Source organism: Myotis nattereri, assembly GCF_964212035.1.
Source record: "Myotis nattereri genome assembly, chromosome: 15".
Lineage (NCBI taxonomy): Eukaryota > Metazoa > Chordata > Mammalia > Chiroptera > Vespertilionidae > Myotis > Myotis nattereri.
This window is the reverse complement of record NC_138090.1, coordinates 30,123,245-30,146,280: the sequence shown is the minus strand read 5'-3', so window position 1 is coordinate 30,146,280 and position 23,036 is coordinate 30,123,245. Positions and strand designations below refer to the sequence as shown.

Here is a 23,036-nt window from a genome sequence, read left to right as displayed (position 1 = left end):
GTGACTGAGCCCAGCTTTCCCCCATTGCTGAAATTTACATTGAACCACAAATTAATTTCATAATTTTTTCCTCTCTAATTATGCCAACATCTGCTGCAAAGCCAAGCTGTGCACATGCATTTTAATATTCTCTCCCCCTTCTCTCCTCCTCACAGCATTGCTGTCTGTCTCTGCACTGAACTTTTCAATAATTATCGCCAAGAGAAGATCTTGACTCCCATTTCTCTTGCCTTTTAAGAGGTGGGAGAGAGAAAGGGGAGAGGTGGGGGGTGAGTAGGATGGAGAGAAAGAGAGAATGAGGAAAACAGACAGAATGGGTGAGAAAGAAAGGGGAGAAGGGGGAGAGAGAGAGAAAGATGAAGACTATGGGAGAGGAGAAAAAGGAGGAGAGGGAAGGGATGGGAGTGGGGAGAGGGATAAAGGGGAGGGGGAGGGAAGAGGAGGGGAGAGGAGGGGAGAGGCGGGGGAGGAGAGGAAGATTGGCAAGTTAATAAACAGGTCTGCCATCAGTGTCTCTGGGAGAGAGCCGTGGGGTGGGGATGGAGGGCTGGCTGACAGTTGATTTCTTTGTTGCTGCAGGAAGAGAGGGTGGGTCTGAAGGGAGAGAAAAAGAGAAAAGGACAAAAGTGGAGGGAGAAAGAGAGGAAAAGGGAGAGAAGAAGCTGCAGGCGGAACAGGGAGTGGGGCATGGGAAGGAGCAGGTCAGGGGTGGGGATGGATGCTGTTTGTGGGCACCCAGCACCCCAAAAGCACCGCCACCCTGGGACCAGGGACATGCCAAGGGAAACTGTGGCTCTGCCTGCCCCTCTCATTGACAAGCATAATCAAAACAAAGTTGTTTCATTATCTGCAAGCACAGGGCCAGACAAAGCTGTGGGCACCCACCACTTCTCACATCTTTCCTGAGCGTGCTGGCCACCCCCAGGCAGGGTGCACTTGGCCTCCGTGCTGCTGTGTTGGGGTTCCCTGGAGACTTCACTGTGAGGCATCCTGCCAGGGCCCCAAGGAGAGCTGGCCTGGCATGTGTATGTGGACACCCACACCTGGCAGGTGTTTCCCCTTGTGCACCCCACCCACCCACCACCCTTTCCTACCACCTTGTGCCCACAGCTGGTCCAGCCTTCACTGCCTGTTCAAGAGTGTTCTGCCAAGACTCAGGGGGCAAGGGCAGCTCCCCCATGACTCCCCCAACCTGAACTCAGAGTGGTGTGTGTGCACATGCACATGAGTGTGGGATGGTGAGCTCACATTGTAAGAATGTGTGCATACATGTATAAATGTGAGCATGTGTGAGTGTGCACACATGTATGTATGCATGTGTGTATGAGTGTGGAAGTGTGTGCATGCTTGTGTATTTGTGGGAATGAGCATACATATGTGAGAATGTTCATGCACTGTGAGTATGCACAGAGGCCCAGGAGAGTGTGTGCATGCATGCATGGGTGTAAGTGTGTACATGAACACACGTATGTGCGCAGGCATGATTGTGTGAGCACAAGCGCATGCAGGTGCACATACGTGTCAATGTGCATGTGTGTGCATACATGTGTGTCCATTTTACACGTATGCATGCATGTATACATTATGTGTGAGTGTGAGCACCTGTGTGCATATGTGTGTGCTTGCCCAAGTGTATGGGAGTGTGAGCACACAAGTGTGAGAGTGCATATACACATGTGTACCCATTCACATTCATGTGTGACAGTGTATACAAGTATATTTGTGTGTATGCACATGTGCTTCTGTGCCAGTGAGTGTGTGTGCATGGTGCACATGTGAGCATGTGTGTGGCACTCTGGCCATATATTCATCACCACTGCGCCCTGCACTGTGGGGCACCCAAAGAGAGACTGTACAGCAGAGCACTTGACGGGAGTCAGGAGGCTGTGTTTTGCCCCAGCTCAGTCAGCTGTACTGTGAGAACTTGAGCAAGACACCACCTGTCTGAGCCTTTGTCTCTTGAGCTGTGCGGTAAGAGTAAAACATCTGTCTGTTCACACACGTCACCTGCACACAGTAGGTACTCCCCAACACATGTCGAGTGAAAAGTTGTGAAGCTCTGTTTACTTCCGTGATCTTGGGCCTGGCCCCAGCTTGGGGACAGCAAGTTGGCATTTAGTGGCTGGATCTTATTCCCTGTCTACCTCCTGGTCCCCCTGTGCCCACCATCCCTCTCCATCCTCACGGCTCCTTGCTGTCAGAGCTCCCAGCACACCCCGACTCCTCACTTCCTTCTCCTGCAGCCTCGGTGGCTGAGAGATGCGCACAGCTGACACACTACCCGGTTTAGAGCTTTCCATGCGTCTCCTCTTCAGGTCCATCCTCCTTATTCTGGCACATGAGTGCCCCAAATCCTTGGCAAGACCACATGTGCACCACAGACCCACCCTCTCAGGGCCTCTCCCTGGCCCACCCATGCTCTTCCCGCTCTTGTTCCTTGATGAGGAAGCTCTGGCCTCCCTTTTTTAGAAGATCTTCCATGCCTTCACCAAGCTGGCTGAGGCCCTCCACGCTCCTGCCTCTCAGGGTCCCTGGATAGACATCATTTATCCCCCCCACACCCCGCCTCTATTTCTTCCATCTCACCCTAGTCTCAGATTTTTTAGGGCAAAGTATTTTATCTCTAGCCATGGAGCCTCACATATGGTGTGCTCGATAATTTTTTGTCAAACAATGAATAAATGAATGGCATATTAAAATACATCACCAAACTCCCTGGGGCCATTTCCTCATATACAAAATGAAAGGGTTGGATCTCTTGTAGTCAAGGACTCTCAACCCCACTCTTTTCAATGTCCACTCTGAGAGACCGGCGGTAGAGAGAGCAGTTCCCTCTGCTGTCGCAATAACTAACTAAGCCCACATTTATCGAAGCTGCAATGTGCCAGACGCTGGAGGGTGTTTACCGAGCACAGTGGAGAGTCCCTGACTGCCAAGTGCTCACTGTCCAGAAGCTGCACACACATCCAGCGAAGACACCTGAGAGAATGGGATAAGGTTCAGCATGGAGACCGCTCCACCCGCAAAGGGATGGGGAAAAGTAACTGATGACGTAGCATCTGAATGGGGTCCAGAGGAGCGAGAGGGGCTTTGATGGAACTGGTGTTTGCAGAAAGGGCATCACAAATGGAAGGCAATAGGTTGTAGATGGTGGGCTTCTGCTTCTGGCCACAATAGAAACAGAGGGCATCAGACTTACCCTCTTGCTATAAACGACGATTGAGCTGGACAAAATACATGCTACTAATGTGTTCAGACATGGCGCAACAGACAGCTCCAATTACCTCCAGCCCCTCCCAAACCAACACAGGGAAGCAGAGCTTCAATATAGAGCAGTGGTCCCGACAAGTAGAGGAAGCACAGGAAGTCAGGGTCCCGAGGTGCCTGCGATTTGCAGAGAGAGGAAGCTGTGTAAAGGAGGCCCAGAAATCTGCATGGCGTTCCCTGAGTCTTTGAATCATAAGCTGTGCATATGCAAGGCAGGATCCATAAGACCCGGCAGAACCACGAAGGGCTGTGAGTTGACAATGCTCACGTGTGTATGCATGCATGTGTATCCATTTGTACATTCGTGCATGCATGTGTACAGTGTGTATGTTGATACACTGCTGGGAGACACTGTGCACTCCAAACGCTGGAGCAGAGAGACCACGCGGAGCACCTCAGCACTCAGAAGCAGGACTATTCTAGCGCTAGAACAGGGATTGCTTGATGCTACCCTAACAAAGCCCCAAACCAAGCTCCAGCAGGTCAAAACGTCTCGTAAACTCCCCACCAGATCAAAACTGGACATTCTGTGAAGAACAAAACATAACCCATACCTTAATAATGGGGTTCACAATGTCCAGCATATAATTAAAAATTGCTAAATAATCCAGGAAGCAGGAAATTTTAACTAGAAAATAGAAAGAAACACTGGTCAATAAAACAGACCCACAGATGACACAGATGTTGAAATTACAAAAGAACGATTTAAAACAAACAAACAAAAAAAACACGAGTGAAGAGATGGAAACTCTCCACAGAATGGAAACTATGGGGAGGGGGCATTTAATGGAAAATGTAGAACTGAAAAGTACAGAACCTGAAATGAAGAATTCACTGGGTACGTCCAACGGCAGATTAGACTACAGAAGAAATAATTTGTGAACTTGAAGATGGATTCAGAAAATGTATCCAAATTGGAGCACAGAGAGAAAGGATCCTTTAAAAAACCAGCAAAGAGCCTCGGTGACCTGTGGGGCAAGATCAAGCCGTCTGTGTGTATATATAAGTCCCGGGATGAGAAGAAGAGAGTGGGCAGAAAAAATATTTGAAGAAATAATAACTGATAATTTCCCAAATTTGATGAAAAATATCAGCCCATTACATCAATCAAACCTAAGCAACATAAACATTTTTAAAAACCATACTTAGGAACATATTAAAACCAAGAATAAAGAGACCACTTTAAAGGCCACCAGAGAGAAACAGACACATCACATACAAGGAAACAACGATGAGAAATACAGCCGACTTCTTTGCAGTAGAGTGACGTCTTTAAAAACAAAATTGTGAACCTGAAATTCCATATGCAACAAAAAAGTCCTTCAAACATGAAGATGAAATACAAGTATTTTCAACACATCAGGAAGGCAAAACACTCATAAACGAGTACACACTCCATAGGAGCTTCAAATATGTGAAGCCAAAACTAACAGATCGAAAGGGAGACAATGCCACAATTATGGTTGGAGATTTTAATACTCCTCTCTCAATAATGGATGAAACATATGGACAGGAAATCAGCCAGAATGTAAAGACTAAACAACACTATCAAACATGACCTGACTCACATTCACGGGGTGCTCCACCCAACAGGAGCAGAATAAACACACATTTTAAAAATACAAATGGAGTATTCACCATGAAATGTCTCAGTAAATGGAAATATATTAAAAATTATACAAGATATAGTCTCTAGTTGTAGTACAGTAGGAAATCAACTACACTAAGATATCTGTAAAATTCTCTAAAGTGTTTGGAAATTAAACAAAAAACTTTTAAATAACCCACAAGTAAAACAAATCACAAAGAAAATTAGGTATTTTGAGCTAAATAGAAATGAAAACATGAAATATCAAAATTTGTGTGCTATAGCCAAAGCAGCACTTAAAATGAAAATTAGCTTTAAATCCTTGTGTTTAAAAACTCTAATGGTTTTAAATAAAACCTCTAAGCTTCCACCTTGAAAATCTAGAAAAAGATGAGCAAATTAAGTTCAAAGTAGAAGAAAGGATATAATAGAGTAGAAATCAATGAAACATAAATTGAAAAAATGATAGAAAAATATCCGAACGTTAGTTTTTTGAAAGGTTAATAAGATTAACAACTAGCTAGATTACTGAGAGAGAGAATACAAATTTTCAGCATAAGGAATGAAAGCTAGGACATCATCACATATCCTATAGACATTAAAAGAGAAATAAGATAATATTACAAACAATTTTTAAAAGAATTATGAATGTATTAGGTCATCTGGGAAATCAGATGGACTGAGCCCCAAAATGGCGCCAGCCCAAACAATTTTAATGCCAACAAATTCAACAACTAGGGGAAATGGACAAACCCCTTGAAGAACATAAATTACCAAAACTGACACAAGAAGGAATATAAATTTTTAAAAGACATATATCTGATAACAAAATGAATTTGTAATTAACCCACACACATTGGAAAGGGTGGGAGCCGTCCCAGGAAAGGTGAGTCATGGGTTTTACTGAAGAAGAAAGTGTGGAAAGGTTAATACGCATGTGATGACGATGACTTTCGGCCATGTCTGCCGTAGGCTCTACGCCTGCTGATTTATCTAACCATTTCTCACACTCATAACAATCTTAGTTTGCAGATGAGAAGATAAGGGGCTCAGAGAAGTTCTATTTATTGCCAAAGTTACACAGGAGAGCAATCTCCAAATGCCCTCAGCAAGGAGTGTACATGGAGCTGCCCAGAGTTTGCTTCCCACTTCTTTTCCTTCCTTTTTTTTTTTTTTTAAAAAATATTTTTATTGATTTCAGAGAGGAAGGGTGAGAGAGATAGAAACATCAGTGATTGGAGAGAATCATTGATCAGCTGCCTCCTTCATGCCCCCTACTGGTAATTGAGCCTGAAAGTCAGGCATGTGCCCTGACCAGGAATCAAACTCTGACTTCCTGGTTCATGGATCAACACTCAACCACTGAGCCACACCTGCCAGGACTCACTTCTTTTCCTTCTCACTCCCAGCCCTGGAGACAAAGGATAAAGGTCCCTGTGAGCTGAGGAATCAACCTACGTCTTCAAAGTGACATCTTTTGGACAACATCCCTGCTTGTTCACTGGACTGTGTCTTGTGACTCTTTCATAACACATGCTCCTAGAGCTTAGAGGCCCCATTTTATTAATATACTAGAGGCCCAGTGCACAAAATTCGTGCACTGGGCAGGGGGTGTCCCTCAACCCAGCCTGCATCCTCTCACAATCCAGGACTGCTGGCTCCTAACCGCTCGCTTGCCTGCCAGCCTGATCACCCCCTAATCACTCCCCTGCCAGCCTGATCGACGCCTAACTGCTCCCCTGCCAGCCCAGTTGCCCCCAACTGCCCTCCCTTGCTGGCCCGGTCACCCCTAACTGCCCTCCCCTGCCAGCCTGGTCCTCCCCAACTGCCCGCCCCTGCTGGCCTGATCTCCCTAACTGCCCTCCCCTGCTGGCCTGATTGCCCACAACTGCCCCCCCTGCCAGCCATCTTGTGACCACATGGGGGCAGCCATCTTGCGTGAGAGTGTGCTGGTCAATTTGCGTATTACCTCTTTATTATATAGGATTAGTAATAAAATATAAATATACTCGAGGCCCAGTGCATGAATTCGTGTACTAGTGGGGTTTCTCGGCCTGGCCTGCAGGATTGGGCCAAAACCAACTCTCCGACATCCCCTGAGGGGTCCCAGATTGCGTGAGGGTGCAGGCCAGGCCGAGGGACCCCACCGGTGCATGATCAGGGCCTGGGAGGGACACAGATGCTGGCCAGCCAGGGAGGGACCACAGGAGGGCTCCAGGACGTGTCTGGCCTGTCACGCTCAGTCCCAATCAGCTGGACCCCAGCAGCAAGCTAACCTACTGGTTGGAGCGTCTGCCCCCTGGTGGCCAGTGCACACCATAGCAAGCGAGTGGCCTTAGCATATCATTAGCATATTATGGTTTGATTGGTTGAATGGCTGACAGGTTGACCAGACACTTAGCATATTAGGCTTTTATTATATAGGATATATTGACCATAAAATTTATCCTCCAAGACAGGACACTTAGAGAGTGAAAGGGGGTTCTCCTGCTAGTTACATCTGGACAATGGGCACAGACCAAGGCTGATTTGCAAAAACAAGGACGACAGGTGGTTGACCTGACCAGGAGGTATTACAACGTCCTTGCTCTCAGGAACTTACTGTAATACAGTAACCATTATATTGACAGTCCCATGCTCATCTTATAGTTTGCACTGTGCTCCTGAGCCTGCCCACTGCCCAGGGAGCAGGTGACATTATTATTATTCCTGCTTTAAGCAGGTCAATTGATTTTCTTGAGGTCAGAAGGGGGGACCCATCCCAGGCCTTTCATGGCTTTCTCTTGAAAGCTCCTTCCTTTCCTGCAATTTTCTGGAAAATCTGAACATACAAACATCAATTTATAGCTAACACATCCTTCTTGCCTCCCTTCTTGCCTTAGGTGCCAGGAAGTTCAGGATACAACTTCAGACTGATTTGGAGTATAATAATTTATGCAATCAACTTGCCACTTTGCACAATTCTCTCATTTTCTTGCGTGTCCCAGACTCCTTTTGGAAGCCAATGTATGACAAGTTATGAATAACATTTTTAAAGAAACCAATCTGAGGTGAACCTCACAATTCACTAACCAGTCCTGCCCGGCACTGAGTCTCCTGGAAAGTGCCTTCCCCGGGTGCGTCCTCATTGCTGGTTCTCCTCTCTGGAGTCACCTGAGCCTGCTTCCTGGGGGAGCCCTACTCTCACCTTGGGGAAGTGATAAGTATATCTGTTGCTGTGAATGGAGCACTAGCTTGTGAGTCAGGCGAGTCTCCCTGCAACTCCAGCCCTGCAGCTTGGGACTCAGACCTTCGCAGATCCACCTTTGAAGAGCACCAGATCCACGAGCAAAAGAATCCATGGCTCCCAAGGCCATGAGCCTGTCCAGGGACACTGCTGGCTCTGTGGCTCTTCCCAGCCCCTGCTCCGGACCCTCCACTGGCTCTGCCTTTGCCCTCACCCCCTTACGGAGGCCCAGAACATCATCAGGGAAGCCCTCTGATTTCCACTGAAAATCCAGCGCCCACCCTCCCCACTCCTGAAACACGGTGCATGGGGTCTCCACCACAGCTCACGTGTCATTCTGCCTGGATCCTGGTGGGAACTTGCCACGCCATGCACAGCCACACAGGGACCCCGCACGCTATGGAGCCTCCCAAAGCTGGCCCTCTTCAGGGTCCAAGGATGTGGGTGGACCAGGCCCAGCTGCCACAACCAGCCCCTACTGATACAGAGACCCCAGCTCCTAAGACCTGAGATCTCTGGAGTGAGGCTGCTGCCTGCACAGTGAGGACATGGAGGCACCTGCAGACCAAGGCCACCATGCCAGCACAAAAGATATCTAGGACTGGTTGGTTGGGGACAGAGAGGCCCTGAGAGCTGCCTCAGGAGGCCCTCACCCCACCGCCTGCCTCTTTACACCCCTCCTCAGATGTTTGCTATTTTGTTATTGTTGTTAATTCCTTGCCAGGTGGAACCAGCACTGTGGGGCTTAATTAAGCTCAGCCAGCTGTTACCAAACATGGGAATCTGATGCGTGGAGGAGCCAGCCTCAAGCGCAGTGGGAAGGGGGAGTGGGGAGGGGGCAGAGAAGGGGGTGGGGCCTTGAAGGCTCTGGGAGACCATTACCTTCAGGCCCACAATAGAGGGGGTCTGAGTTTGGGGGACAGGAGGTGGGCTGCCAGAAGGGGCCTCTGGGCAGGTCCCAGGATGTGGGTGGACCAAGCCCAGCTGCCATCCCCACCCCATGTTGATGCAGTCCTAAGACCCAGTCCTAAGACCCGAGACCCTACAGGACAGAGGAAGGCTTTGCAGGGGGAGCTCCTTGCAAGGGGACAATCACCAAAGCCCAGCACCAAGACTGTGCAGCCCAGACGCTGGGCAGAAGCCCCCAGGGGAGTGCAAGGTGTGGTGTGTGTGTACGGTGTGGTGTGAATGTGTGAGTGTGTATTTATGTGTATGGTGTGGTATATGTGGCATGTATATCTTTGTATAATGTGTGTGAGTGTATATGTGGTGTGTAGGTGTGTCTAAGTGTGAGTATATGTCTATGTGTGATGTGGTGTGTATGTGTGCCTATGTGTGTATAGTTTGTGTGGTATGTATGTGTGTGTATCATGTGTGTGTAAGACTCTGTCCACTTGTCCTGGTTGTAGTCATGTTTCACGATTTTGCTTACCACCAGGGCCTGTCCAACTTCTGTGAAAACAGCTAGTTAGTGGGGCCTCATCTGCATCCAGAAAGCTAGCTGCAAGGGAGTCCAGAACCATATGTTAGCTTTTAGTCTCTCCAAATAGAAAGATGGTGGAATTGAGCAGATCTACAATATCTTCCCTAGTCCACCTTTTGATGGCTCAAAAGCCATCCTTTGATTCAGACTTGAATTTCAAGTAGCAACAATAATAGTCAAGCATGCTCCCAACTAACACAATACAACTTTCCTGTGTACAAGCAAGAAGATGCTCACCCTCTTTCCAATGTGCAAGACTTTATGCTGTATTCTCCCCCAATGAAGACATAAAAAGACAATACCCAAATGGATTTTCAATTCAAATGCCCTTTGACCCACAAACTCCATGGTATACAGCATGTTTGTGGAGGCAGAGAAAAGAGAACACCCCAAATGTCATCACTGAGGAACGACTATGGATTAAGTACAACAACAATCTCATGTTCAAGAGAATTGTAGAAACAGAACTAGACATGTCAAAGGAAAAATGGCAAGTCACACAACTGGGTTTCACCGTGGGGTTCTCGGTACTGACTGGATGCTGAGAGTATCTGAGAAGTTAAAAACACAAAATAAACTTCTGCCCCAGACACCTCTGGGAATGAGCTCAGGACCTTTGGGGGTGGGCGGGCTCCTGTCCCTCCATGAGCGTGACCACCAGGGACAATGGGCCTCACTGTTCTGTAGTTGCTGCCGTTTGGGCAGGTATAAAATGTAAGATGCCAGTCACGGGCACTTAGCCCGCACACTCGCATACTCATACTCACTTGGAATCATGTTATCATACAAGCTTGCACACTTGAGCATCATGTGAAACCATGTGGTCACACAGATGCTTGTCTGTGCACAGCTGTCTCTGGAAGGTGGGGGACAGAGGTCCTGGAGTGGGGATGGAAGGGATGTTTGGGGGTGCCTTAAAGTGCTAAGCATTTGGCCTTTGTTGTCTTGTTGGTATTTATTCTCCATTTAATATTAAAATTTTAAATAAAAATGGTGCCTCCTCCAGGCACTGCTCTCTCTCCGAGAATAGATTTCTGGTCAGCAATGACCTTGGAGCCTCTTTGGGGGCAGACAGGCCCCCTCAGCACTCCCACTGCAGGGCTTCCATCTCAGCCCCCAGGACTAGGAGCTTGTCATGCAAAGGGCCAGATGCTGCTCCGGGTGTACAAACGGCCCTGGCCGGAGCCGATCCCTCTGCGGCTGTCCCACTGACGGCCCTGAACAATTTCGTGTCACTGACACAGGCCAGCTCTGGGCTGGGCCCTGGGGAGACTGCCTCATGGAACTCGGCCCGGAATTCAGTCCCCACCTGGCAAACAGCTGGGCCCCACCTGAGAATGAATGTTTCAGGGGAGGAATGCAGCCAGATTCCTGAGAAAGCCCATCCCAGCAAGATGGTTCCTAGCAGGCCCTAAGACACAGAAGGCATTGTTGCCTTTCTCACCCTGCCCCTGGGTGCTGGCCACGGCCTGGGCTTCCGACACAGCGGCCATCCCAGTGCTGCAGGCTCTTGTGCAGCCTGGGCCAGGCTTTCTCTCTGTGCCGGGGGTTAATCCTCCCTGAAGGGAGGGCTCTGGACTAGGACCACCAGCCACCAGAATTGCCTGGGGCTTCCTATAAATTCAGTTGCAAGATCCACCAGCCAGGATGGGTTGGGGCCAGTAAATCCATTTAACAAGCTCCCAGGTTATTATTGTGACCTTCATTCTGATGCCACAGAATGAAGGTCACAAGCTCAGAGGAGAGGCAGCCCTGACTGAATGCATTTCAGATGCTTTCTTTGCTTTCAGATTGACTGGGGGAGAGCAGGACTCACTAGGCACCCCAACGGGAGAAGGGGTGACATGGAGGTGACCCAGGAGGCAGGAAAGGACAGTGGGGGGCAGGACGTGGACAGTGAAGCACAGGTGTTGTGGGTGCCTGACCTCTTTTGTTCCACCTTAAAAGTCCCACCGGTGAGCAATGGGAAGGCTGCCAAGGGCGGGTGGAGTGGCTGGGCGTTCAGTGGAAAAGCAGTAGAAAATAGCAGCCGGCCAGGAGTCCCCAGAATTCCCCTCATGGCTTGTTTTTAATTGGATTTAATTATTTTCCCTCTAATTGCATTTTTTAAAGCTCTCCCCAGCGGTTTCCTGATCTGAGAATCTCTCCACGTCTCTCTGGGCTGGAGGCTTGGCCCGGGCGGGGATGAAGAGATGGAGCCGGGCCTGCCACGGACCACTGTGGTCCCACCAAAGCTCCCTGGGGACTGGCAGGGGCCCAGGGCTGGGAGCAGTGGGGCTGGGAAATGGGCTGCCCCACGTTCCCTCCCTGGGCCAAGCATTCCCTGAGGGGCCTCCCCACTCTCAGGTCACAGGCACAAGCATGAGACCTGGGGCTGTCCTCCTGGGGTTCCAGCTCACACTTGGGATGGCGTGTGCTCTCCTTCCCCCACTTCTCAGAGACCTTTCTTCAGACAACAGCCCTAGGTAGCTGTTTAACAAGATGCCAAACTTAGTCAACTCACTGTCATGAATCCATACATATCTTATATCTTATATTTACACACACACACACACACACACACCTCTAACAACACACCGTGCATGTGCACACACGCACACACATGCACAATGGGTCTGCTTCTCTGGCTGAGCTCTGTGGGATTCTTGCACAGGCCTGCTGGGGGACCACGCGTGGAGCACCTGGAAGGAGGATTGTGGCAAGAACCATATGAAATATATCCTCCAGAGGAACCATGACTGTTGAAAAATGACATCAACACAGGAGTTCCTCTTCTGTCCTGGTGACAGGTCACTGAAGGCCCCCTTGTCTGATTCTCAGCCCACCTCTGTCTGTCTCTCTGCCACTATCTCTCTTTGTCTCTCTCTGCCACTATCTCTCTATGTCTCTCTCTGATACTATCTCTCTATGTCTCTCTCTGCCACTATCTCTCTATGTCTCTCTCTGCCACTATCTCTCTATGTCGCTCTCTGATACTATCTCTCTGTCTCTGCCACTATCTATATCTCTCTCTGCCACTATCTCTCTGTGTCTCTCTTTCCTGTTCTCCTTCTGGCTCTCGGTATTTCCCCTGCTCTCCCACCCTTCCTGACACTTTCTTGCCTCTCACCTGGCTCAAGCTGCCTGGAATGGTTGGATGTGGCGCCTGGGTAGGGCAGCAGCATTGCCCACATGTCCCACGGTTCAGCACCATGGCCAGAGGTGCAGTTCGGGAAGGACCTCTGCTCCCAGGCATGCATCTGCTTGTCATTCCCTGGGCAGGCCTGGCCAACGCAACAGGGCTGGGGTTGCAACAGAAACCTGTGACCCCTCCTTATCGGTTGCACTGCCTGCACCACATGTTAGCCCATGTAGGCCCCATAAAGGCCTGTGAGGTCGGCACTGTTGTGCCTATTTTGCGGATGAGAAAACTGAGAAACAGACTCAGAGCAGGAGGTGACTGGTCCAGGGTCCCACAGCTTGAAAGAGGAGGAGCCAGGGCTCACATCGACCACACAGACCCCCCAGTTCATGCGTCTTCCTTGCAAGGCTTAGAGAAAGGTGGGATGCTAGCCAATTCTAGATACCAGCTCACCCAGCCACACCCTAAACTTGGAAACACTATTGCCACCTGTCCATCAGAGCCACACCTTGTAGAGGAGACGGGTCTGTCCCAGAACCACATGGACTGTCCCAACCACACAGAAGCAGCCACAGCCCAGACTGTGATAAAGAGCGGGGCGGGGGGGGGGGGGGGGCGGTCAGCCACAGCTCCCTGTGCCCACTGGGCGCCCACTCTCAAGAGAGACCTGCCCATTATAATTCTCATTAATGATTATTAATGATTGCTGATATTTGCCCAGAGCTTTCTGCTGACTAGGAGCTCCGGATCTGCGTGAGTTGGCATTTGCTTATGAATGAAGCCAGATGCAGAAGCAGAGCAGCCTCCAGGGAGGGGAGCGATGGCACTGGAGTCGATGTGATGAGGAGCAGCTATGAGGACGGGTGTGGGGAGAAATGCCCCCCCTGGCCAGAGGCCAGCTGCACTGATGTGCAGGGTCTGCTGCTCCTGAGGGTGTGGTGGGCTCTTCATAACCACCACGTGTGCCTGGAGAGTTAGGGGAATTGGGACTTTGACTGTTCCTATGTCCTTTCTCTTTGTGTTCTGTAAAATTTTTTTTTTGAATGTGCTGGCTGGTACCGGCTCAGCCCAGAGGAGGCCTCGCCCTGTCTGCCACTGGGGTCCAGGAGGCGGGGGCACAGGGCAGTGCTGCAGGGGGGTCTAAAGCAGCAGTGCCCATCCTCGAGTGTGTGCCCTGCTGACCACTCACAGCGTCCTTGTTGTGAAGTCTTTGGGGTTATACCCACTTACAGACAAGGAAATGGAGGTTCAGAGAAGGGAGGGGGCCTATCTGGGTACATTCAACCTGGAGCATGGAGCCAGCTGACTCCAAGCTCCCAGCTGACCATGTGCAGTTAACCTCCCTGCACGTCAGTTTCCTCAGCTGTGGGATGGAGGGGATGCCAGTGCCCAGCTCACAGAACCTCTGTGCGCACGGACAAGTGAACGTGGAAAGCAAGAGAAGAGTGAGGGTGGCGAGTGAGCAGTGTTGGCAATCCTTATACTCACACATCATCCCCCTAAACAAAGCTTCACAAACACTATTTACTTTCTCCATGTACAATGCATATGAATAGTTTTCAAAATATTGGTCTTAGCACACAAGTTAATATCACAGACCATGCTGCTATAAAGCCCTGCTGCCAATGTTGGAAGAACCTCGCCTGGAAGAAGAGTACCCTGGGGACAGAGCCTGGGACCCTCTGGCCTCCCTCCCAGGTCCCATCTGTTCGGCCAGGGGAACTTGGTGTTTTGTTTTAGGGAAAGGCAGTCCCCCCTCCTCCCTCTGTCCACCCCATGGAAACCTGGTTATGACGGGTTTGACAGCAGAATCCAGGAGCTGTAATTGGAGAGAAGCATGACGGGGAGGGGGCGACGAGGATGGGAGCTGCCTGGAGGAGCTGTGCAGAGCGGCTTTAGCCTCTTTTCTTTGGTGCTAGTTGGTAGGACCATCTCGTCCATACACTCAACAGCTGTCACTGAGGCTGGGCTTCAACCAGCGTTCACTGGTGTGGAGACGCTCCGGTGCTCTGCCATTTCCCTTTGTCGCTTGCCTTTTCAGTGCACAGCAGCCAGGTGTTCACCTGCCATCACTTTACCGGATGCTGGCGCCACCTGAGAGCTTGCTTCTGCGGTACTCGAACCAAGACACTGAGCATGAGCTGGGTGCCTGAGTGCTGTGTGCTGGGGTACAGCCAGTATGTCAGGGTGCTATGTGCCCGGGCACAGTCGGTATGTCAGGGTGCTGTGTGTTGGGGTGCAGTCGGTATGTCAGGGTGCTGTGTGATGGGGCACAGTCGGTATGTCAGGGTGCTGTGTCCTGGGGCACAGTCGGTATGTCAGGGTGCTGTGTGCTGGGGCACAGTCGGTATGTCAGGGTGCTGTGTTCTGGGGTGCAGTCAGTATGTCAGGGTGCTGTGTGCTGGGGCACAGTCAGTATGTCAGGGTGCTATGTGCCCGGGCACAGTCGGTATGTCAGGGTGCTGTGTGTTGGGGTGCAGTCGGTATGTCAGGGTGCTGTGTTCTGGGGCACAGTCGGTATGTCAGGGTGCTGTGTGCTGGGGCACAGTCAGTATGTCAGGGTGCTATGTGCCCGGGCACAGTCGGTATGTCAGGGTGCTGTGTGTTGGAGTGCAGTCGGTATGTCAGGGTGCTGTGTGATGGGGCACAGTCGGTATGTCAGGGTGCTGTGTGCTGGGGCACAGTCGGTATGTCAGGGTGCTGTGTTCTGGGGTGCAGTCAGTATGTCAGGGTGCTGTGTGCTGGGGCACAGTCAGTATGTCAGGGTGCTATGTGCCCGGGCACAGTCGGTATGTCAGGGTGCTGTGTGTTGGGGTGCAGTCGGTATGTCAGGGTGCTGTGTTCTGGGGCACAGTCGGTATGTCAGGGTGCTGTGTTCTGGGGCACAGTCAGTATGTCAAGGTGCTGTGTGTTGGGGTACAGTCGGTATGTCAGGGTGCTGTGTGTTGGGGTGCAATCGGTATGTCAGGGTGCTGTGTGTTGGTGTATAGTCGGTATGTCAGGGTGCTGTGTGTTGGTGTACAGTCGGTATGTCAGGGTGCTGTGTGTTGGGGCACAGTCGGTATGTCAGGGTGCTGTGTGTTGGTGTACAGTCGGTATGTCAGGGTGCTGTTTGTTGGTGTACAGTGGGTATGTCAGGGTGCTGTGTGCTGGGGTGCAGTCAGGGTGCCATGTGCACAAGTGTGGAGTGCTGTGTGCCCTGTGCTGGGAGGACCAGATGTGCTCCTATTGGTAAAACCACCACAGTCTTTCATGGCCTGAGGCCTGGTTTGCTTGGCACTTCTATCTGTGCCTCTCTCTCTCCCTCTCTCTCTCTCTTTCTCTCTCTCTCCCTCTCCAGCCACCACATTAGACACCTTGGGGTCTCTGCACAAGGCAGTTCCTCTACCTGCAGGTCCTTTCCCTCCTCTTGCCACTTGCCAAGCCTGGCCTCTCTGAAGAGACGGCATTTGAGCAGAGACTCGAAGGAGGCGAGGGAAGGAGCTGAGTAGACACCTGGAGGAAGGCTCCTAAGAGGCAATGCAGCTTGTGCAAAGGGCCTGTGCAGATCGAGCCTGGCATTAGAAAACAAGTGCAGTCTGCACATATGCAGACCCGAGGACACAGACAATGGGGTGGTGAGGACCTGGGGGGCGGGGGAGGACGGGAGCGGGCTGGAAGAGGTTAATGGGAGAGGAAAAGGAGGACCTATGCAATACTTTCAGCAATAAAGATTAAAAGAAAAAAATGAGAAAGAAAACACACAACCCAAAACACAAATGCACTAGAGGCTAAGAGAGGAGACCAGGCCTTGAGGTGGGGGTGGGGGCTTGGGCTTCTCGCTAAGGGAGGTGCGAGCCACGGAGGGATCCGAGCAGAGTGGGGCATCTTTCTCTGCACAGCCCACACTCTGCCCTGGCCACGTTCCTTACTTTCCCTTTCCCGTCATTGTAATTTGTTTGTGTGGTTGTTTGTTCAGCTTTGTCTCTGTCAGCGGGCAGACAGCTCGGGAGGAAAAGGCCACACCCCGCACACAAAGGACTCAGAAGGGTGAGGCTGCCCCAGCCCCCACCCATGGGCTGCAGGGTCCCTGGTGCCAAAGTCAAGCCATTTCCTTCCGGGATGACTTCAGCCCCCTAAGACCCTGACTGGGATGTCACTCAACTCCCTCCCCAGATAGGAGTGACCTGTCAGGTGTGTGGACCCCCATCCCCCCAATCCTGGTACCTCCACCTGAATCTGGGAACTTTACTTCCAAGTGAAGCTAGAGACATGGAGACAATGGCCAAGGCGGGTGGAAAGGAAAGAAAGTGAGGAAGTGTAGAGCTCTGGACGCTGCACTCTAAACTCTGTTCTCCACAGCATTTAAATGCCTGCAAGCGGATTAATAAGGTCCCGGTCATAGCAGCAGCAGTCTATATTTAATCTATCTGCAACGCCAGTTGGTCGGGCCGTGTGAATATTGATGGCCAGGCGGGATTGAGGACAGGCAGCATGGCACCAGCTTTATCTCTCGGGCGCAGGCGGCCGGGCCCTTATCAGGCCAGCCCGGCTGCTGCAGCTGCGTCTGCCAGGGCCCGCACCCCGCCTCCCGCTGCCTGCTTTGTAATCAGAAGAGAAGAAGTTGCTGCCTTGATATTTCCATTTTTATCACTTTTATTTACTTCATTTTAATGTCTTTCAGGGAATATTTTCTTTGCACCAAGGCAAGGCAAGGCTGATGGTTGCTTACATCTTTCTGCCGCCCCTGCCCCTCAGCCAGGCTGGGACAGGGGAGAAGAGGTGAGGGGCTCCCGTCCCACCTCTGCCCTCCTGGCCCTCCGTCTCCCGCTTCTCCCACTCCCAGCTGCCTTTCTCCTGTCTACATTTTGCTTCCCTCTTTTTGTGAATTCCTTCCCAAGTGATTCACACCCTCCAGATCCAAGACCCCCCACTTTGCCTATCTTCACCCTCACCCAGATTTTGGATTCCCAGCCCAGCCCTGATGGTGAGGGATTAGTTACAAGGTGCCTTAACCCACAGCCCTGGAGGAGGGTCCTGGGAGCCTGTTCCTGAGAGGAGCCTGTCACGGTTGAGGAACAGGTGAGTTCAAGCCTCCGTCCCTCCACCACCACCTCGGATCTGGATCTGGGGGAGCTCTGATTATCTCCCTTTCCCGGATGAGGAAGCTGAGGTTCCGAGAGGTTATCAGTCACAGTCACTTTGCTCCGAGCTGGCAACTCGTGACAGAGAAAGGAATTGCAGCGTGGCCGGGCCTTCGGAGACGGTCTCCATCCGGCACAGGGCTGGCGCCGAGGGGGGCTCCGCCAACGTCCGCTCGCCTTGCCTGTGTCTCCTCCCTCATGTGTGAGGCTGGACGGTCATATCCCTGTTACTCAGTGAAGGGAGACAGTGTGTGCAGCAGCTCACGGTGAGGGCCCAGCCTCTCTGTGCCTGGTTGAGTGTCATCAATGCCCCTGCACTGGATTGCATAGTTTCCCCAAAAGATATGTCCATACCCCTGTTTGGAGAAAGGGTCTTTGGAGATTTGATGAAGTCAAGGATCTCAAGGTGAGATCATCCCGGGTTAGGATGGCCCCAAATCCAAGGGCTCCGGCCTTTATCAGAGAAGAGAGAGATTTAGACACACAGTGGGAGGTGTGGGAGGACAGGGGCAGAGGCTGGAAGGATGCAGCCATAAGCCAAGGAACACTAGGGGGCTACCAGGAGCTGGAAGAGCCTCTGGAGGGAGTGTAGCCTGTGCGCCTGGATTTCAGACTGCCCCAGCGCTGGGAGGGGGTAGATTCCCGTTGTTTTAAGCGTCCTGTCTGTGGTCACAGCAGTGCCAGGGCACCCCACCGTCCTCACCTGGCGGGATGGATGGCATCCTGACCCACTCCAAAGCCGCAGCGACAAGTCTGGAGCTGCTCCCGAAAAGGTGCTGGTGACAGTCGCTGAACGAGCAAATGAAGCCAAGGGTAGGGGTCTGTCCTGAGCACATGAGAGCGCTGGTGACGGGGGCCCAGGCACAAAAGGTAGTTTGCTCCGGCAGCAAGCCCAGCCTGCCTCACGCCATGGCCCTGCCCCAGCCACTTAGTGCCTCCACGTTTGTGGGGGTGGAACCGCCTCCGGGGATGTGGAGACTCCTTGCGTCTTCTTCATAAACAGTGTGACAACTAGAGGCTGCCCCAGGAAGGGCTCGGGGTGGAAATGGCTACCGTTTATCTGAAGAGCAGAGAGCAGAGAGCCCGTGGGGAGGGCGGCCGTCTGCCAGCCTGCCATTTGGGACGTGTTATTTTCCAGGTTTCATGCTGAAGAGCAGAAAGGCTGGGCGCTGGTGGGATCGATGTGGTTTCTGTCACTGAATAGAGAAAGGTCAAGGCTGGAAATGATGCATCGCCTCATCACCAGGAGCCCCAGAGGTACTTGGCTGAGCCATTGTTCCCACCAGTCGCCTGAGGAGACCACACAGTGTGGGGTCACGCCCCCTCTTCCAGGCCTGCCCATCACCAGGACCGCCCCCCCCCCATGCACTCCTGGACCAGGCGGGGGCGGGGGGGGGGGGTGTATGAGGGCTACTCTCATGGGGCCTCAGGTGATTGCATCTCGGGGGGAGGAATGGGATACTCAGAGCAAGAGAGAAGCACCTGGGCCTGGCTGGTGGCCTCAGTGGCTGAGCGTCGATCCATGAACCAGGAGGTCATGGTTCATTTCCTGCTCAGGGCACATGCCTGGGTTGTGGGCTTGATCCCCAGTGGGGTGTGTGCAGAGGCAGCCGGTCAATGATATATATATTTGAAAAAGAGAGAGAAAAACACCTGGGCTAGAGGGGAAGGACCCTCCCCTTCAACTCCCCCCGCCCTCCCTGGAGGATAGGGGCGGGAAATGTTTGAGCCTAGGCCCAGGTGTCCCTGGGGGGAGGGGGACCATTTGGGGAGTTTTCCATCTAGTTAGGATGGCAGACAGGTGAAGGAGAGAGCAGGCAGGTCAAAAACAATGAGTATTCCTGGGTTCACTCACTGGGGTCCCAGAGAGGCTGAAGTTGGAGGTCTGGGGGAGCTGTCCCAACCAGATTCCTCTTTCCTTCACATGTGGGTCCCACACCCAGAGGGCACTGGGTGGTGGAAGGGCAGGTCAGGCAGCCCAGAAACACAGGCTCAGAGCTGGGGGGTTGGAGGTGGGGGGGCGGGCGGAGCTGGAAAAGGCTTGAGGAAGCTAAAGGATGTCCCGGTCACACAGGGCTGTGACAACACAGCCGGAACAGGCCTCTCATAGCCCGGCAAGAGTGTCGATGGGCCATGACAGCCTCCAGGACTGCACGGCCATCCCGTTGGTGTTTCCTTGCAACCAGCACAGATGAGACACTGTCATCACCCCATTGTGCAGCCAGAAACACCAAGGCCAAGAGCTGGAAGATGCTCACCTGTCAGGACAAGCAGAGCCACAGGGCCAGCCTCGGCCTCCTGGGGAAAGGCCAGGGCTCCGCTACCAGAGGCGGTTAGGCCACCAAATGAAAAGCCCTCATTAACTGATAAAAAGTGCTTGCATTCCCTTGTCACTCACATCATTAGTGGGAGCCAGGACTTGAATGAGCTGTCCAAACTGCAAGGGGCCCCAAACACAGCTCCACCCAGAGGCCAGGGAGGGCAACTCACAGCTTCACTCACCTGCCTCAGCCTCCTTCCTCCCCCTCCCCCAGGAACACCCCTCACCAAAGATGGGGAGCGGAAACCTGGGGGCTTCTCCCTCTCTCCCAGCCGGGGTACAGACTCCAGCCCTGGCCAATCTGCTGCGATTTGGGGCTTTTTGCTCTTCTAGCTAAACTTAAACCTGCCTGATCTTCCCTGGAGCCTTCGCACTACTCCCCTTCCCCCACACCCACCTCCCACGTGCCCTTCACCCCAACCCCAGGGATGGCCCTTTCCTTCCCTCCTCAACCTGTTTGACCCATGGGGGCTCCCTGGCTAACTAACACCCTTAGACTCTCCCTTCTCTGCCCCTCACTCGCAGAACCAGACCGTACTTCCAGACCTTTCCAACTCCTTTCTCCCTGGCCTGCTAGGGACACAACTCCAGCCTTCTGGCCCAGACCTCCCCCCACCCAGCCTCCTGTCGCAGTCTCTGCCTGCAGTGACAGGCCCCAGTGATTCCACCTGCAAATATCTCCTGGGTCAACCCAGAAGCTCCATCTCTGGGGCCTGAGTCCAGACCAGGCCCCCACGGCCACTCACCTGGTTCACCCAAAGGCCTTCTGGATCCAGAGCTGTGAGAGAAGACATTTCTGTTGTCTTAAGCTGCCCAGTTTATGCTCCTTTGTTACCGCAACCCCAGGACACTCCTCCAGTGGGCAAGAGAGCCCAGGCCCAGGCTGCTGAACACCCTTCTTCACGTGGGGCGTGGACACTGGGACATGATGAGGAAGGCCCAGGGCTGGGCGGTGCGGGGAAGAGGGGGGGTGAGCAATGCCCGCACTGTCACTCACAGAGGCGCAGACAGCTCGTAGGAAAGGAGGTCTCCTTAACAAGCCGCTGAGCTGCGATGACTGGTGTCCATGTGGGAATGCAGCCCCCGCCTGAGCCTGGCACCATCGGAAGGAGGCTCATGCAAATGGGGCAGAGGCCGATTTGTCAGGGCAAACAGCACTCGGCTTCTGGAAGGAAACAGGAGAAAAACCTACCAGCCACGATTCCTTAGTTAGGACACGAAAAGCACTCACTGTGGGAGAAAAACAGGAAATCGGATCCATCAAAGGTAAAGCCACCTGCTTTACTTGACTCGTCAAAGACACCATTAAGAAAACAGAAAAGCAAGCCAAGGGGGAAATAAGCATAGGACTCATACAGCAAGAACCTGCACTGACAATTTATAAAGAACTCTTAAAGCTCAATAATAAAAATACAAACAACCCAGTAAAAAGTGGCCCGAACACTAAGACACTTCAGTAAAGGAAAACATACAAAGGACCTATAAGTTCATACAATATCACCAGGGAATTGCCAATTAAAACACTAACGGGCTATTACTGCACACTTACTAGAAAGATCAAAATTAAATTTTTTTAAAATATATTTTATTGATTTTTTTACAGAGAGGAAGGGAGAGTTAGAAACATCGATGAGAGAGAAACATTGATTTAGCTGCCTCCTGCACACTCCCTACTGGGGATGTGCCCGCAACCAAGGTACATGCCCTTGACCGGAATCGAACCTGGGACCCTTCAGTCCGCAGGCTGACACTCTATCCACTGAGCCAAACCAGTCAGGGCCAAAATTTTTTTTTTTAAATTAACTATATCAGACATTGGTGAGGACGTGGAGCTACTTGAACTCTCCTGTGTGCTGGTGGGAATGTAAAATTAGGACAACCACTTGAGAAAAGTTTGGAAATTTCTTACAAAAGTAAAGAAACCTGTGATATAACCAGCAACGTTATTCACAGGAATATATATGAAAGAAAATAAAATGCACAGGTACAAGTATTCATTGCAGCCCCGCTCATTCATAACAGTGAAAAACTGGAAACAACTTAGTGTGTGAACAACCCCACTGTGTTCGAACGCTGAGACACTGCTCAGCAACAGAGAAGTAACTGGTGACACAGTGCCGACGCCTCTCTAAAAACGCCGATGCTCCCAGGGTACACCAGATGATTCTGCTCACGAAAAGCTCCAAAAACGATTAACATGATCTCATAATGATAGAAATCAGACCTGTGATTGAATGGGGGCTGATTCTAAGGAGGTTTGAAGTGACGGAGATGTCCTCTATCTTGACTAGAGAAATGTGTGCTTTTGACTGTATGTAAATTGCACTGAAATAAAGTTGATTTTAACAAGTGTTAGTGCAACGAGGCAACATACTGCTTGGTGTATGCGTTCGTTTTGCCCTGGTAACAAACAGCCCCCTGAGCTTGTGGCTTCCAACCACACACTTCTCCCTCACCTTATGTGTAGGCAACAGCAGGTTGGCTGTGGCTCTTCTCTTTCCAGGTCACAGAACCAGCCTCACGGTGACATTCACTTCTCACATAAAGGAAAAACAGTGAGCTGGTGGTGGAAACCCTTGGAAACCCCCAGAGCTGCTGCTCAGATGTGGCAAGCATCAGTCCCTCCACATCCCACTGGCCAAAATGCCATGTGGCCACGCCTGACATTAACAAAACAGGATGAGTCCCCTTTCCCAGAGATGGCAGGGGTCCTTGGAGTCACGGGCAAGAATGAGCTGCAGTCCTGTCTGGGGAAGGCCAGGGAGCAGTCATTAGAGGTGCCATCAAAGGCCTCCCAGGACTTTGAGCTGGGGCTGGGAGGCCGTGAGGGGGACACAGGCAGTCCAGTAGAGGGCAGGTCCCTAGAGCTGAGAGAATGAAGGTGACACTGGGTTGGCCTCACTGAGCT

The 23,036-nt window shown here is 51.7% G+C and overlaps 1 protein-coding gene and 1 long non-coding RNA gene across 3 annotated transcripts in view; both read left to right on the top strand.

Moving 5' to 3' along the window:
• The window catches only part of CBFA2T3 (CBFA2/RUNX1 partner transcriptional co-repressor 3), a 152,128-nt gene that overhangs the window by 16,062 nt on the left and 113,030 nt on the right, over positions 1-23,036 (top strand). The gene's annotated exons all lie outside the window — the stretch shown is intronic.
• On the top strand, positions 16,130-22,477 carry LOC308531477. Its single transcript, XR_013996923.1, has 5 exons — positions 16,130-16,714; positions 17,349-17,446; positions 17,624-17,746; positions 18,947-19,065; positions 22,082-22,477. It is a non-coding gene; the product is annotated as an uncharacterized lncRNA (long non-coding RNA).